Source organism: Triturus cristatus, chromosome 6, assembly GCF_964204655.1.
Source record: "Triturus cristatus chromosome 6, aTriCri1.1, whole genome shotgun sequence".
In the NCBI taxonomy this organism is placed as follows: Eukaryota; Metazoa; Chordata; class Amphibia; order Caudata; family Salamandridae; genus Triturus; species Triturus cristatus.
This window is the reverse complement of record NC_140589.1, coordinates 1267974729-1267989466: the sequence shown is the minus strand read 5'-3', so window position 1 is coordinate 1267989466 and position 14738 is coordinate 1267974729.

Below are 14738 nucleotides of genomic sequence, written 5' to 3'. Positions count from 1 at the left end.
GCAAGTTTCAAGAAAACAAAGAAAAGGTGCACAGTATTTTGGAACACTGTATCCTTCAACGTTGAACAAAACCAAACAGCTAATACATAGGACTTGCGTCCTACTCAGCTATGGCGGATATTATCCCTACCCACTCCAGACGTCTTATGGAGTTTTATGAGTAGAGGGTCTCTGAGAAAAGCACAACTGAGTTACTTCAGTATCTAGCGTTAAATTAGTGCCTTACCAAACCATTAGGTGCCATGTAGTGTAGTTCCTATATCCCTGATAGGCTCTGCGCATTGGAATAACATACACTATAGATTTGACATAGGACTAAGGTCAGTATGTCTCTATCGAGTATATTAAACTTAATTACTTGTGTGTGCCAGCTAACTCAGAGTTCACTAGAAACTTCTCGAATATACAAGAAGGGATTAGTCTCTGACAACCGCATAAACATGACAACTTTGTTTCCCTTTAGAATCGGAACAGTCTCAGAATCGTGGAAACCATAGATAACAGTTTCACTCAGTCAATCGTGCATGCTTCGTTTCTACAGAGTTGCACAGAAATAGAGAGATGGGTGTTTCAATAAAAAGGTTTATTGAACTGTCTTATTTCCAACGCAAGAGATATGAATTGCTACAATTGTAAGACAGACTGCGAAGTACAATATGTACGAGGTTAGCAGTAGGATAAAATAATACTGCAATAACATGGTTTGTAGCTATGACATATATTAATCAAAAGACATACATAAATAACATAAGCTAGAATGTGCTACTCATCTGATGCTTCTAAATTGTTCTACCCCAATGTACCTAACCTAAGTGTAGTACGAGGTTTGAAGTAGGTGCCATTTCTAAAGTATAGCTAGCTATATTTTAGTTTAGCCAAGAGTTGCCAAACGTTTCTCTAAGTTCTAGTCAGCTCCCTACCTTAGAATGAGAGAGGTTGGAATCTCTTTTCTGGACTCGATAGTCTAACCCCCCGCAAGGGAAGTCAGAGAGCACTGGAGCTGGATTCTCTGCGAGGAGGATGGCAGCGTCAGGTCAGTGCATCAGGCTGGAACTCGATCTCCTTCCGAACTTGCCGTGGCGAACCTGCGTAGTCTGGGTTGGATCGAATCCTCCGGGAACCGCAATTTGCCAGGCAAGTGCTGGTATATTTATACCTTGAAGGTGTCTAGGAATGCCAGTATTGACGTAAAAGTCGGGCAGAGGAACGTCATGAATGAACCCCTAAGGAATAGATGTTCATGCATACTTAATGAGTTCTTGGAGAAATCAATATTCAAGGAAAATTCCAAAAGGCTTAAGGGTCTGGTTTTCCAAGAATGCGTTGTGACGTGGATGGACGGATGTAGGTGGCCATGCCTGTAATTGGTTTGTATGGACAATGTCTAAATAAGGGGCGGATTTCTATGTCCAAATAAAGACAATGTGAATTGTACCTTTATAAGGGCATAAATCGGGAAACCTATATACGGAATCTAAATCTGCACACAACACCCACTTTCTGAGTTGATACCTAGTTGTTACTGCAACTTTAGCCAGAAGGCCCCTGCACTACTAACCTGCCTACCTTATTGTTTGGGTTGCTAAATTTTACTTAACATTTCAGTTATTGCTGTAGGCGCTCTTACAACCCTATACTTCAAGTTCCTGAGCGCGCTTCCTCCTCATCACATCTGTATGTCTTAATCTTTCAACTGCTGGGCCAACCTGGGTTCTTCACTGCACTTGTTCTATTTCTGTTATGGGTGGAATATTTCTCATGACAATAAGATGATAAAGGAAAAAAAGGAGAGGCGGCAATGGCAATCTTGTGGGGATGTCAACATTTTAATGTGTAGCTCTATGGCAGTCATCAATGTGTATGCATGGGTCACAAACCACTGGTGTCTTTATTCTAGGGCTCCGCAACCAAGCCACCTCCATAAATTGAAAAAGAGATGCTCCAGCTATATGAATACCCCTTTAAAAGTGCCTACAAGCATGGCCAATGGAATCCGAAGGCCGATGAGGTAATACCTAAGTTTTGAAAAGATTCTGGGCACAAGAAATCTGAACAGTGAGTTGCTGCTACAGGGTGAGGAGTTTTCATGTTCTCTTCAATTGTGAAAAATCACCTATCGGAAGACAATCCCTAGATGGCCCCAGGCAAATAGTGAGGCAGGAAGATTTATGCAAACCACCAACAAAATTATTTGAATATCAAAACCTGAGAAGGACAACATAATTTGTGTAATTTCTAAGTTCCCCAGTAAAAACATAAGTGCAGTTCAGGCATCTACAAAGAATTCACCTGGGGTCATGCTGTTTGGTCATCATCTAGGTGATTCCACCCCTTGCTACTCTTTGTGGAGGCCCACCGTGAGAATCCATGAAGATATCCAGGAAAGGCAGAGTAAAGCCAATGCCAAAGCAAGCCTATGAAGCCAAGCGAAAGCCGATGACCTCACAACAGCAGATCATGCTCTTCTTCACAACTGTATTGCACATAGCAAGTTCGAGCTGCCATTTGAGCCTCTAGCGTGCACCATAATGACTGAAAGAGAGGCAGTGGTCATCACTCAACAGGGTAACATATCCATCATCCAAAATGGGTTGTTCTTTGAGGAATTCCAAAAATTTGGGTGATATTGTGGAATATCCAGCAAGGAAAAACACAGCTCCATATCGACAAGAAGCTGACGATCCTGCATCTGAGTCTGGCTCAACTGACATCAGCTCATTTCGAAGTATATGGTCTCCAGACATTATCAATCTAAGTTATCATCTACTCTAACACCCAATGGACTTGAGAAGAAGGACACGGTTGTTCACTTCCAAATCCCATGGCTTCCTACTAGTGCAAAGGCGTTGTGGCCTGATCACAACATATTGGACTCTCGATCATTTTTTGGCATACTTTTATAGTTGATTATTTAGTTGGTTCATTACTCCTCGATTTGGGAGGAATGTTATGCCCATAGATCTGCGGTTGAGGGACATGTCACTCACAAGGACACGGGCATCTGCTGATCTCATGCCCAATGGTCTCATCCATGTGATGACATCATCTGGGTAGAAATTAGCGGGCTGTGCATGCACAGGATTCTGAATGCACGCGCCAAGAGTGAGTGCCTGTGTAATCCCTTGCTGTGATGTGCCAAGAGTCTATAAGATATGACCAGGTCCAATGTTGGAACATAACAAGGAAGATATGCTTGAATAAATGCTTGTGATGCACTATGTACAGAGAACTCCATGTACTCGGTGCCCGGCATGTGTAGCAGAGTTTTTTATATACCCAATGTAACACATAAAGGACAAACCAAGAGACAAATATGTTGTAGGGGTGTCCCATTTTTTAGGGTAGCGCATGCGCTACACTACAGGTTGGACACCTGTACTCATTTAGTAGGAAGCGGGAGAAAGTGAGAGTACACTGCTCTGATGTCCCACTGTTATGACCTTATACTAGTATAAAAAAAATACAGCCTCAGGTCTAGCTGTGGATAATATGTGGCCATAAACAACAGAAGTGTTTGCATTCAATACTTCATTCAGTCAAAACTAATTAATTATTTGCATATGCATTAGGATAGCATAACTCTACTTTCTGGGCCTTGAATTTCGTGTCAACCCGTGTTCAGTGAACTGTGTCAAAAATCCATTTTGCTCTTTATCTGTGAAGAGCTGATGTATCCAAATTCAGAAGAAAAACTTGGCTAAACTACTTGTTTCCATCCTATTGAGGAATCATGTTTCTCAAGCAAATCTTTTCGATCCCCCTTGGCCTTTATTGCAAATCTCAGACCTGCCTCTCACTTTTATATTCGCAGTGATTGTTCAAATATTAAAAGAAGTTTTTTCAGCTGTACATATTCAAGGCTCTAATTGAATGATATGCTTGTGATGATAGTCTTAGAAACCATAATGGAAAGATAATGTGTCCCTCTAACCCTGTTAAGAAATGTATTATCAAATAAACCGCAGGTGAGTGATTTTCAAAAGTAAGCAGAGCCCTGTAATAGTATTACATGCCTTATTATTAATGTTATTGATGGTTGGGGATATTTAAAAGGGTGTTGCAAGACTTGGAGTCATGCCAGTGTTTCAGCAAGCTTTTAAAATGTAGAGTGCCCACTATCCAAAAAGAGGAAAGCAGATTAAACATTCTCACCAGCCAGATCCAGGGCCTTATTTATGAGACCTTGCAACACTTTAGTGCAGTCGTCGCCTCACTATTTGTGATGCACTGGCGGCGTGAAAAATGCACCATGTTGCACCCTATTTACAAAGTGACGCATCTAAGCAGATGCGTCTGTTTGTTAAGCCCTGCGCTACATTATACCTGCATCAGGTAGAATGTATGCAGGGTAGGCGTTCCCCCACAAGAAGCCTCGTAGAAGTGGCGCAGTGAAATCTATCAGATATTTCCCTGCACTACTTATAGGACGCCACTGCATCAAAATCTTACGCCTGCCTCATCGCAGGCGTAAGACTGATGCAGGCACATTTAACCTGGGACTTGCCCATGTGTAATGACCCATTGCTGGAGCTGCGTCACTTTTCCGACACACTCCAGCAATGCGTTATTACTGTGCCTACAGATACATCAGAAATACTGACGTATCTATAACTCCTTGAGACATGGAGTGCTGTACATTAAATAAGGTGCATCCATCGCGTCGCAAGGAGGGCGGCGTGAAAACTATTGCATCGCTGTTTTCACTCAGCGATGCAACAGTTTTCATAAATAAGCCCCCAAATGATTTACGTCCTGATTTCGAGCTGCGGGGTATCTGGGTGCAGTAATACCACACTCATATTTCTGATTCCAGGCAGTAAATCAGAAGGTGAACCAGATAAGACGTACAGCCCACTGACACATGTCCAGCACCTAGTGACGGCTGGTGATGTTTGAAAGTGGTGGCTGTAAAAGTCATCTTCATCTTTCAAAGAATGAGCAAAGGGAGTGACATCAACCGACCAAAGGGAGTTTCAGGGTGAAGGATATTGTCTCCACACTCACTAGGCATACAAATGTATGCAGATGGGCTTTACATTATCAAAAACCCACCACATAACTCTGAAGTGGTGGGAACTTACTGTTTCTTTACAACCTACATTATTGCTACAGCACTGCCAATATTATTTCAGATTTGCACTTTTTGTTTGCCAGACAATTAGTGACTTATTGTACCTGATGTTGGACTACAGTTGGGTAACCAGATCATGGTGACTAGCAGCAGCGACTATGTAATGACATGATTGTGAGTGCGCTACCATGAAGCAATCGTGTTACAAGCCTCTTAGGAGCAGCTTGCCCATAGTGCAATATACCAAATGCTGCTTTAATTATAAAAGTAAGCTGTACTTTTCAAATCATAAGCACATGGGTTAATGGCAGCTATAACCAGAAAATATCACCGTGTGTTTTTGATTTAAAATGCAGACGACCCTAGAGTGAAATGTAGAAAGGCAGACACTTGTCATACTTGTTTACGATTACAGCAGCCTCCTTATCCATGCCAGGCCACCAAAACGAACGTCTAAGATTGTTTTTAGTGGAAGAAGAGTCTAAATGAACAACATGAGCTAACATTATAATGTGTGACCTTAAACTGCTAGGTAGAATGAATGTATCCCTCTTCAGTAAAATACTGGTCTCAACAGTAAGTTCATCAGCAATTTAAAAAACACTTTCAGTCACCTGGCAAATGTACATTTTGAGGCCATGCTTTTTCTACACACACACAAACTTTCATTAGAACACAGTAATTTTTACACTCAACATGGCATTCTCCTTCACAAGTGACACTTTGACATTGTCTCGAAACATATATACCAGCTACTACACATTCATAATTTTAAAAAACGAATCAGATGACCCACGATCCACTGGAAGTCTAGATAAACGTTCATCTCAACAATTTACATGCTTGAAATATATTGTACTTCATATTTGTACTCCTGCAATTTAAACTAAATGAAAATAAGCCTAGAAGATGCCCAAGACATTCCCTTCTCACATAAAAAATAGGCCAACGCTTGTTTTCCGTGGACAAAATTAAATATGTACCCTATACATAGGTTTTACATTTTTCAATACCCGGAGCTTATTCTAAAGACTCATGCTCAATTGTACTATACCTTTTTTCTTCATCTCTAAACACTCTTGATGCAAATGCAATAGTGTGTTCTGTGTTATCAACTTGTTGGCACAAAAGGGATTCTACCCTCTCGGGTTTGCCCAAGATCTCCCTGGCACCTTTAAAAGCTTCAAAAAACAGTATGAAATCTTTGGGTCTATACAAAAGCATAAAAGTCATATGATATAATACTCCTGAATCATAATAAGTCTATCAGCACAATATCATAAGCAAAACCTCACAGAAAACGCTGTGGGCAAATCCCTTTACAGGACAAAATCCCTCACTCACCATAGGTGACATGCTTCATCATTTGGGATTCTCCTCCCAAAGGGAACACCTAGTTCCTTTGGGAGCTACAACCCCCTCTCTATGAGGGAGGAGCACAGGGATGTTTTCAAATATTGGTGGAATATTCTAAATCCACAAGTGATGAGTTAATGTGAGAAATGTGCAATTAAATCTGGCTAGGGAGTGTCAACAGTGTACTTTATTCTAATGCACCCACTGCCAGGGTTAAAAAACAGTGCACCTGCGGTATGGATATAAACCGCTCAGGTGGAATAAGAAATAGTGGTCAACATGTTTCAGCCTTCGGCCCGACCATGGGTGTGGCTTTCATCAGGACCTCTCGTGGTGGTGCTGCGTAAATGTGTGAGTGATACAAAAAAAGGATATACGAAAAGGAATTCAGTTTACTCCATCGGTTCCTTTTAACGAAAATTACCTAAAAAAACATAAATCAGAAAAAACCACATGAGATATATATTCAATTCATGTTGCGTTATGTAATGCCAAAGATAGAGTGCTGTGTAATAGACAAAAATGACAGGCTAACCCGCAGACTGCTGGGTTTACAACCCACCTCAACCTGGCGACAGCTCAGGAAGGGGGCACCACTCTAAAAAGAAAACGGTGTAAAGGTTATCAATTAACCATCCTCTGCCAAAGGCCAAATGAAAAAACATTGTTCCAATTAATGACCTAGCGCAGGGATCCACTCGCGAACATATTTAAAGACAGAAATCCACTGTGTGAGAGCAAAAACCAATAAGATTGATTGACAGCTATAACAGAATAAAAACAGAGGGAAGGCTCAATGTGGCTATCAGATAAAAGCTTGAACAATGAACCAACCTCAGAAAAAAACAACAGTTGAGGGAGATGTACTAAGTCTCCAATGTGTATCTTAACCATTGTGCCAAATATATGAACCTTATCATGTAAAGATGATACCAAAGCGCATGATCACGATTCTGTGAGCTGAAAACTTCTCTGACCCAACAATTCTATATTCAGATTCTCCCCATGTCAACACGCTATCAAAGTGCCAGTATGCTTTCTTAGAGGAGTATCAAGCGCAAATTATAAACCGTGGGTCTAGCATAGAGAGCGCAACATTAGTTTCATCAGCCCTTCTCATATTAAACTAACCCCAATTACAAGGTCGACCAGTGGGTAAGTTTAGAATTCAAAGACAAGGAACCTCACCTCTCCGTCGGTACTCCAGGCTTGAAATGAGCTTGTAAACGGAGGTGAGGGACCTGTCTTTGTTGACAGCTTAAATACTTCCGTGATGGCTTCAAAGTAAGATCAGGTGTTGAGAACGGCGTCGGTTAAATTATAATACACATGCACGTATTCAAGACTCCTCAAATGTTCGCTCATGCGTTTGGAAAACATCGGTCCTGTTGCACAGCGCATGCGCGTATTCAGGAACACTGACCAGTCGCGCATGTGCAGTGTGACCCGATATTCAAATACATAAGAAGAATGTGTAGAGTCTCGAGCAACATATGATATAGTGATCATCTTGTGAATTTAATACAACACCAAGAAACGTTGTCATTTGCTGGAGCAATGTTCAGCCAAATACATTTTGAAAAGAATAGAGATAATAATAGCTCCAATGAAAAACAGACCGATTAGGTCAATAAATTATGGTGCGCATGCGCGTATTCAAGACCCCTCGCGGGTCGCGCATGTGTTGGAATTTGCTGGAGCAATGTTCAACCAAATACATTTGGGAAAAAATGGAGATAATAATAGCTCCAATGAAAAACAGACCGATTAGGTTAATAAATTATGGTACACATGCGCGTATTCAAGACCCCTCGCGGGTCGCGCATGTGTTGGAAAACATGGTTCCTTTGACACAGCACATATGCATATTCAGAAATGCTGACCAATCACGCATGTGCTTTATGACCCAATATTAAAATACGTAAAGAGAGTGTATGAAACCTTTGATTCCACAGCATTGACTGAGTTAACAATTTTATTTGCAAACAACTCTTCTAAATGTTTCTTCAAATCATTCCTCACACACAATGGTATCTCTTACTTTGTGAGCAACAGTTACAGCAAAGCAGAAGATATGATAAGAAGGGTGGCTGTTTTTGGAATCTTGCCAACAGTGGATTATAAGAAAATGTGCCCATAGTGACGAAGCGATTCCACCGCATATTACATGCTGAAGGTATTGTCGGATGACATATATGGCGGAGCATTCCTAAAACTGGACCCCCCAGATCTGGGGGGTCCAGTTTTGGGCTTTCGTTTTTTTGCCCATGTCCTGATGAGGCCTGAGTCAGTGGGCCGAAACGCGCCGACCAGAAGAAGTGGAGAAGTTCAATGGATTAAAAATTATATCTCTAAATTTACAAACACACACCTTATGGACTGAGTGGAGGTGAAAGTATCCCTCATTTTGGTGTGCAATGGACTATCTTCCCTCGGATTGCTTATATATTCGGGATGTTTTGCAACCGGGTCTAAAGTGTATGGGTAGGAAGGAATCGTGAACTGTGTTTGATCATTTTATGTGTAATGTTTTTGGTTTTGTGAAATATTGAGAAAGTAAACATAAAATTTGATGGATGAAACAATTGGGCAAGGTTTGGTGAGTATCTGAATTATTGAAATAATGTACCTGGGGACTAGGCTCCCACCTGTAGGAACTAATATATATTTTTTCCTACTTTGTAATTAGCTGGATCAATCCCCACACATCTTTTATCGTATTGCTTCTGACTGCAGCAAGTGGACAGATAGGAAAGGAGACATTTTGGGTTTACAATCTCAATTAAAAGGCCTGCTTACAGAAAGCGACTTTCTGGATGAATACAATAAACAAGGAAAGGGCAACAGGCGGGACAAACTCAAGTAGGGCAGCCTAAAGCAAATAAAGCCAGCAGATAGAATGCCAGAAAATGAGAGTTACAAAGCCAATGGTAGGCAATGAGCGGAATGCATTCCTAGGTCAATTTCTGAATGTCCCCTAGATATCTTTAGCAAACCAGACAGCTGGGTTGTCTGGTAAGCTGCGACCTAAAAAGGAAGAGTTCCCCTTTGAAATCCTTCCCTTTCGCAAAAAGGAGTGGCATCTTCAGGTATTTTTCTTTTAAAGCAGCCTGAAAAAGGTTTTCATTTTGGTAATCAATCAGATGCATAGTGGTCTACTGGCCCTTGCAGGCTGCCATCCCTGTCAGGGTAAGCAATTACAGGGAATAGCAAATTGCAACCCTCCTAAATAATAATTAGACAGGAAGACTGCAACCCGTCTTGCGATTCAGTATTTTGTGAACTGACCTATTTGTACATTGTTTGGTTCGCAAAATCAGATTCCATTCACAAAAAGTTGCTATTCAATTTGCAACCACTTTTTGCTAATGTAATCTTTGTACACGAGGCACTAAATTCATTTGAGACTGGGCACAAAACATTGTTGTGACCCTCACTGCAAAGGTTTGGCAAGGTATTAGGAAAAAGTAAATGAAGTTTCCACATATCCACGTGGCTCTGGAAGACTGCAAAAATCAATTCCCCTAAGAGCAGAAATGCAAGGATCGCATTAGCAGGAAATTCAAGCGGAGGAGGCCCATCAGCAGACTTGATTCTGACCCCATGGGAAGAACATATACGAAATATCATCAGTTTTACAAGGTACAATTAAAGGTGGAGCGGAAGCAGAGAAATTAGCATTTCTGGAGAAAAAAAACTATATCCGTGTACTTGGGTTCTTACAGTGCTTAATTTGTAAAAGGATAAGTGCCAGGGCTCTCGTCGGGAGGCCACTGCAGCTTGCACCTCACATAACCCATGCAGCTGCCAATGACAGTACATACACAGCTACCAAACTTCACACTCCTACAAGTGTGACAATTCAGACTATTCCAGTCCCCCAGGAAGAGAGCACCATATTTACAGAAATATGGCTTCCTCCTCCCCTTTCCCTAGCGCTGGTGCTGAAATTAGCTGTGCGCCAAACTGCAAGGGTGTCTCTGTGAGTCTAGCATAGGTTTTGTACTGGAAGGAAAACCTTCCGGTACAACATACTATGTATACACTGACTTTGACCCTTCCCCCTCTTTGAATGTGTGCTGTAAAGTGAAGCACATGTAAAAGTCAGAAAAGGAAGGAGAAGTGAAAGCATTTCTCCTTCGATGCGCCTATTTCTAAAAGGTGCAGTTTCATGATGCTAAACCCTGTCCACTTTATTTAGTAAATAGAGGTTAGCATCAGAAACCTTGGGTGGTTGCATGGGAACGCTCATGCACCACCCATGGTTCCCCCCTTGGCGCTAACTAATTTACTTTCACTTTATTTCCATTGTTAAACAAGTTAAGCGCTGGAAAGTAAATCGGAAAAAAGACATATACCCAGCACCCAGTTGCCTGGATGAAGACTTTCAGAAACTGCAACTAAGCCATCCTCCAACTCCCACTCCCTCCAGCTCATGGTAATTGCAATGATCTCTCAGGTATCCCCTCTGCCTATTGTGCTCACTTCACAGAAGCAGGTCATACCCTACTAACAAATGTGCTGCATAAATCCCTTGAAATAAATGTAAATGAAAATGTTTGTGGTAAGGAGGTAAGTGCAGATTTCTTGTGTAGTTTAATGGGTTGTTGTTCTATTGTATGTTGATAGGTTGAGAGTAGGTGTGGGTGTGATGTTGGATGTAGATGCAAGGTGTTATGGATAGTTTGTAATCAGATGAGAAGTGGCTAGAACAGCTAGGAGATAGACACAGTAGAGTTAAGGTGTAATGCATGAGGTTAGTTGATGATTAGTTAGAGTTATTGGTATGTGAGGCAAAGGTAGTTTGAATTTAATAAATATGTTCGGCACTTACATTTGTGGTGTCATCTATTTTATTTATGGTGCACTGCTGTGTTTTCTTGGAATGATATAATGACTCTTGAGGTCACAGGAATTGTTATAAGGGAGGGGAAACTAAGGAAAGGAACCCAGAACAACCAAGGTAGAGAGGGGCCAAGCTGAGGACAAACTGAGCAAGAGTGGGAGCCATTCAACACATGAGTGCTTATCTGCCTCTTCTTGGCCTTAACCAGAGGTGTCTGTCCTTGTATTTCTTTGTATATGTGCCTCAGTTGCCAAGACCCAGTCTTCCATATCCTCTAGTCTCACTTGGGAACTTGATAATCACTGTTTGTCAGCTGTACTCTGCTAGTCCCAAATGTCCTCTCACGAGGCCCCTTGAGTGAAAACCTGATGTTACCTCATCCTCCATCTTGGGACAGACCGCTCATTAAATCCAAAGAGGGAAAATTATCAAAGAGGCAGGATCTCATAAACTCTCCAAAGCGTCATACACTTTCCAGGGTATAAGGTTTTGAAACATCCCCCTGTGTACTCTTAAATCCAGAATTGCTTCAATCTCATATTCCTGTCATCCATCCACAAGTAGTGCTGGGGAGGATTGGTGGATGCAAATCCTGCTGGTTTTACTTAGGACACATTTCCAAAGAAAATTTCTTTGGGTGTCTGTTAGTGTAAAGCATAAGGAGGAGGAACCCACCAATTGAGTGAACGTAAAGAGACTCGCAAACTAAGGCATAAACTTGGGGTCTGAAAAAGGACTATGGAGATGAGAAGTGGAGAATCAAACCCTATCCCTAACCCAATAAATAAGAGCACTTCATCTTTGCCTGTCACTGAGCCTTTTTATAGTCTGCTTCTGACTTAGCTAAATCGGAAACAACAGACTTTTTAATGGAATTAATTTTTAGGTCGAGCTTTAGACCTCTCGTATATACTTTAGTATATACTTTATATACTTCTGTTTGGGCTTAAACTCACCCCACTGCTTTCATTTGTTTGTTTCAGTGGCCTTAAAAAATCCTAGGTTGCTAGTGGTCAGTCCTGCCTCTTTGTCCCTCCTTTTCTCTTTTGTTCCTCCCACAGAGTAGGGACTAAGTACTGTATTATTACGCTATGCTTGTTTATCTGTGCTTTGGGGACTGTTTTTTTATTTTATTTCTTACCACAGCGCTGGAGCACTAAAGAACTGGTGTGAGTACTTCCCCTTTCAATGAAAAGTTGTTGCGGCAGTGCTCTGATTTGAGAGCGTCTTTTTCTGGCCAGGACAGCCTGGGTGAAGCGCTTGCCGCCGTCAGAGAACCAGTTCGGGCTGGGCTTCTCCAATCCTTCGGCAGAACCCAAAAGATTTTTGTTGCAGATTTATATAGCGTGAAGTAGCCCCAGGGTATTGGAACGCTTTACATAAGCACCAGTTGCATAACACAGTTACATTTCTAGGCAGGAGTGCTGTGTGGAGGCACCCACTGCCATTCATACACCCATGCAGAGCCTCCAAGCGAGGTCCCGTTACCATACAATCAGGGGCTGGCCAAGCCTGTGAGGCTCCAGCTGTCGGCCGCGCCCCTAGATCTGCTGAAGCTCTAAAGAACTGGTGTGAATGAGGAAAATAAAAATTATGAGGCATGTGTGTTCCCATGTGCCCCCCCCAACGCTTATGTGCACATGTATGTAACCTATGCATTTCCTCTCCATGGCCTTTCTATCATGATGCTTATACTATAACGTGGCCTGTCATCATTCAGTCTCCCATGTGAGAAACGACAAATCTGTATTGAGGCCTACACGTTTTTCATCATGTTTTCTTGCACCACATAAAAACCCGTGTTTTGTGGCTCAGCCAGACCCGAGAGGAGGTTTCAGGCCTCAGACGTTCAGAAAGCTGCAGCTGCGTATCCTTGGCCTTGCACACTTGGGCCTCAGCCAAAGGGGCCCTGTCAGAGGTGCCGAGACAGTATTGAGCACGGTTATCTGCTTACTCCTACAAAGCCGCATTCCTGCCTGGAGAAGGAGGGATCAACATAACCCATCAGCAAAGGAGAAAGCCTAGCCTTACTGTCTCTGTTTATGAGATTGCAAAGCTCACGTCAGTAAAAAGCCCATAGCCCCCATGTAAGGCCTCTGCAGTAAATGAAGTAAATGAAGAAATAGATGCCACATCGGCTCTTGGTGATGGGCAACCTATGTCACAAATCAGTCCCTGCTCCAGACATCAGATATCAGATAAAACAAGATGTGCTGGTCGTCCTGACACTGAAGGCCTCACTCACTGAAGGCCTCACTTCCAGACTTCCCGGTTGCATAGCAACCCTTCCCCACGTCAGTTACACCACGTCATGCTCGAGTTGAACACAAGTAAGGCAAAGTTCCAGTACAATTCCAGCAGATCACGCAACCCCCTCCAGGTATCCACCCACCTATGACAAAATCCCCATTATCATCAAGTGGACGCCCACATGGACGCCCACCTTCACACCTACTTACACGCCCACATGCTCTTATCTCATTCTCTTTTGCTCTTTTCGCTTACGTACATTATGAAGATGTATATATACTGTACCCTGTGAATAATGTTTTGAGAATACTTTTGAGACCCTTCCAGATCCCTTGTGGTGATGGTAATATTCTCCCTATGACTCGAGTTATTGGAATAAAGCCCTTTTTGAACCTGATACCACAGACTCAGCCTCTTGCTTTATGCATGATCCTATTGATATTCTGAAATTCTGAGAGCGTAATATTTTATTTACGACATAATGGCGCCCGAACAGGGACAATTCTCTTTCCCCACACGCCGGAGATGAAGGTACAGTTTTGCCCCCTTCCACAGCTGTGACGGACTTCAAGTACGTACGTCGCGGGTTTTCCCGCCAACTCCCTCAGGCCAACGAAGGAGACGGACTGCGACCAGGCATCCATACGAGGCGGTGAGGAACGCAGATTGTCCTAACCCAGAGCCCACCTGCGAGAGAGCTGTGTCCGAGGTTTCTGGAGATCCACCTAAGATACGCCATTCCCCGCGCAGCGTCAAGTTTCGGAGGCCTTCGACTTCAAGTTCAAGTTCAAGTTCAAGTTCCGCTTCCCGGTGAATTTTCTCATGGGGGTTGCAATCAAGACGGGTTCTCACTTGTGAGACCTGTATGTTCAAGTGCATGCAGCTAGAGTTATAGGAAATAGAGATCTCAAAGTATTCAAGGTGCACCGATATACCTGTATGAATGTTATTGTCCTAGTCAGGTTCAGTTAGGTTTGAATGTGTCAGGTTTTATGTAAGTTTGTTTTATTATAGTTTTTGTTTTTACAGCGCTATTGTGATTTTTGTTTTTTGGCTACATTCCAACATGCCGTTATTTTCGATATGTACCAGAAAAGGTGTACTAGAGGAACCAGTTAACATTCCGCCTAGGGACACACCTGGACATTTCATGTACTGTAAGCATGGTTTAGATGCCGTGTTGTTTTTAGAACTATGGGTAGATTACACGAAGAA